The sequence below is a fragment of the Benincasa hispida genome, chromosome 1 (assembly GCF_009727055.1).
Source record: "Benincasa hispida cultivar B227 chromosome 1, ASM972705v1, whole genome shotgun sequence".
Lineage (NCBI taxonomy): Eukaryota > Viridiplantae > Streptophyta > Magnoliopsida > Cucurbitales > Cucurbitaceae > Benincasa > Benincasa hispida.
The window spans coordinates 75,294,316-75,297,717 of NC_052349.1; the positions used below are offsets into that span (position 1 = coordinate 75,294,316).

General features: G+C 25.7%; 1 long non-coding RNA gene across 1 annotated transcript; it reads left to right on the forward strand.

The window, feature by feature from the left end:
- The first annotated feature begins 364 nt into the window (after positions 1 to 364).
- Positions 365 to 1,418, forward strand: LOC120074391. Its single transcript, XR_005480978.1, has 3 exons — positions 365 to 575; positions 997 to 1,042; positions 1,314 to 1,418. It is a non-coding gene; the product is annotated as an uncharacterized LOC120074391 (long non-coding RNA).
- Positions 1,419 to 3,402: the final 1,984 nt, after the last annotated feature.

The window sequence follows — 3,402 nt, forward strand, 5'->3', positions numbered from 1 at the left end:
TATAGGTTAAAATTAATATGAATATGATTCATATTAATACTATAGGTTATATGAGATAATAATAAACTATGAGTTATATTATATATGATATAATATAAACCATAGGTTATATATTNTTAATGAAATCAACACCTTATAATGCTTCATCTCTTGACAACTACTCAGAGATGAAGCGTTTAGTCATTATTTCCAAAAATAAAATTAAAATTCAATTTTGAATTTTTGAAAATAAAAGGGAAATGGAATTATTTTTATAACTCTCATTTTCTCTCATTTACGTGAAACACATAGGGTAGTTTTTTAAGTGTTCAGTTTTCATTATCTTGATGATCCATCATTTCTTCCAATCAATCTCTGTGAAAATTCTCTCATCCAAGAAAACTCTCCCTTCACCGAACTTAAGCAACAAAAACTCAAACCTCTCTATTGATTCTCACCTTGAGAAAAAGGAGGAAGATTTTCATGGTGGTGTTTGCATTGGTGTTGCTTCTGTGAAGTTCCTTTCGTGTTGGTGAGAAGGAGATTGGTTTGTAATCTTGGCTGTGAAGAGGAAAAAGAAGAAATGTTCTTGAAAGGTATGTTATCATTTCCATCTTTTCCTCTTTAATTTCATAGTAGAAGTATGTTTAGATTTCAATTTGTTTATCCATGTTTTCGTCACTCTGTATTTTAAGTTCAATAAAATAAAATCAAGACATAATGCATTCAATTGCTTCCATTTCGAGGAATTCAAATCCCTTCAATTTGACTATATTATTTCCAACATTTATCTTATCTTAACTATATTATTTCCAACAATTATCTTATCTTGACTATATTATTTCCAATAGACTAATGTGCGAGTATTACTACTTTTTGGAAGTACGTTTTAACATCAATGTTTTGAGCAAGATTGATATTTATTGTTTGTTATAATTTGATTTGTATTTTTTTTACACTTCAAATTAAGGTTGCAAATCGAGATTTCTAATTAGGTCTTATACTCTTTGTTTGTAGAGATTGTTTGAGCGTGTTCAAACTAAGTTTTAAGGCTCTTGTCAAGGTAAGAGCATATCCTTTAAGCATAAAGAATGTTTGTACAATGTATTTTGAGTGTTATATTTTGACTATATGACATGAATGAGACTTTTATTGGGTTGTTAGTAGATGAAAAATGAAATGATATCAATATTTTAAACAGTATACATTTTTTATGTTTAATAAGTTGAGAAGATTGTAAACATTAAAAATGTATAACTTGTGAATTTTGTTATAATTGTGTTGACATTGATGTATTGAGTTGAGTTCTAAAACGAATGTTGTTTTTTTACCAGGGTTTGGACAAACACATTGAAGGAGGAGACTACCAAGCAAGTTATTTATAAGCGTTCTTTTTGTTGGGATAGTGCTAATACTTAATTGCATTTAGTTTCTTTGTAAACAACTTAACCAAAATTTTGTTACTAGTTTTGTTGTAAATAGTTTTCTTGTAGTAACATTACAAACTTCATTCTTATACATGAATCTTCATATTTATGTTTGTATACATACTTTGTGTCAAAATTGAAGGAAACTTAGGTGTAATAATTAGTATGTGAAAAATAGCTACCCATCATTAAAAGCATTCTTTTGACATTTCTGAGATGTAGTACGATATTATTGACATGTAAATGTGACATTAATGTTTTTGTGATAAATTTTTAATGTCAAGTAAAAGTTTAATTGATATAAAAAGTCAACTTTTTGGTTATTTATTGACAATGATAAATTGTCATAAAAAGGTAATAAATGTTATTAAATATTTATGGTGGATTTAAAACTAAAAAAAAAAAATCATGAAACACCTAATAATGACTGACTTTTCGTGTCTCATCTATACACTTTTCTTGATGGTGGATTCAAAGACTAAAAAAAGAGTCAAGAATTGTGTTAATGACAGATTTAGAGTCATAAGAATCTCTTTTTGTTATAATACTAAAACTAAAAGTTAAATCAAATAATATAATTAAGATAACTATATGTAACTACTTTTTTTTTTCTTTTTGAGTATCTTACCTATGGGGATGGTGGATTGAACCTTTAATCTTTAGAAAGGAAATTCATGTCAAATATTACCGTTGAACTAAGTTTACTTTGACTATAGAACTACTTTTTAAAAAAACCATTGATCTTTGAATTAATAATTTGTGTCTTATCTATCAAGCTAGGTTCAAATGGATAGAAAATAATCAATATAATTATTAATTATTATAATAATAGTTAAATTTAAAAAGATTAATAAGTTTGGTAAAAATACTATATTGATATTCATATTTATAAGAAATACTAATAAGTTCAGTAAAAATACTATCATGCTTTTCATATTTACAAAAAAAATATTATTATGCTTTTCATATTTATGTACCTAACATCAATCATAAGAAATTAAATTTTCAGAAAGTAAAAGTTTGGGTCATGACTAAAAAAACATTTTTAAATTTTCAATCTACTCCCTTGTTTAAATTCCTAAAAAACTTGTATTATATCATGCATTACTCCACTATTATTTTTAGTATTGTTATCATATTTTTTGAGTTTCTCAATATATTTTTTTAACTCTTTAAATCTCATATTTAAAAGTTTCTAAACAATTAGATTATAATAAATACAATAATTTAGAACCTAACAACTTTGTTGTTTAAGACTAGTATGATTGGTTTTTTTAACCAAAATTTAAAACATCTTCCAAGATTCTAACTTTTTCATATTCTAATTAAATCTTCTTATACTAGGTCCAAACGTGTTTTATTTTCAAAAAGAAAATGATCATCTCTTTATATCCATGTTTTTTTAACCTCAAAGAATATGTCCATAATTTAATAGAGTAAGAGCGAATAATACGTTGATGACATAAACAAAAGTAAGAAATTTGATCATTTGACAACGATCAACTTGTTTAATTCAAATATGCTAAGCATCGCCGTCACTTTACATTTTCTATCAAACAAGATTACATTGACATACTAAGTTAGTGAAAGGAATTTTATTTTATAATTAAAAAAGACAATAATTAGGATTTGTTTGGGTCACTAAGTTGAAAAGGAGAATATAGAAAAGGGGAAAAACATAATAGATAGCTTAAGAGGAAAACAGGGGAAAAGTTTGTGGACTATGGATGGGGAATCCCCATTATATTTTTGGTTCTATAAGTTATAAATTTTTAAAATGTGCAAGTTGCATAGCTAAAAGAAAAGTGAATTCAATATAATAATTAACCTATTTCTATTTCTTATATATATATATATCCAAACAAATAAACCCTAAAATAAATATATATTTTTTTTTTTTTGAAAAAAAAAACCATTGTGACCCCATTTGCTCTTTCATCCACCTGACTGCTCTGCCAAAAGGGAAGAAATATTCATTATTTTTATGGACAGAAAT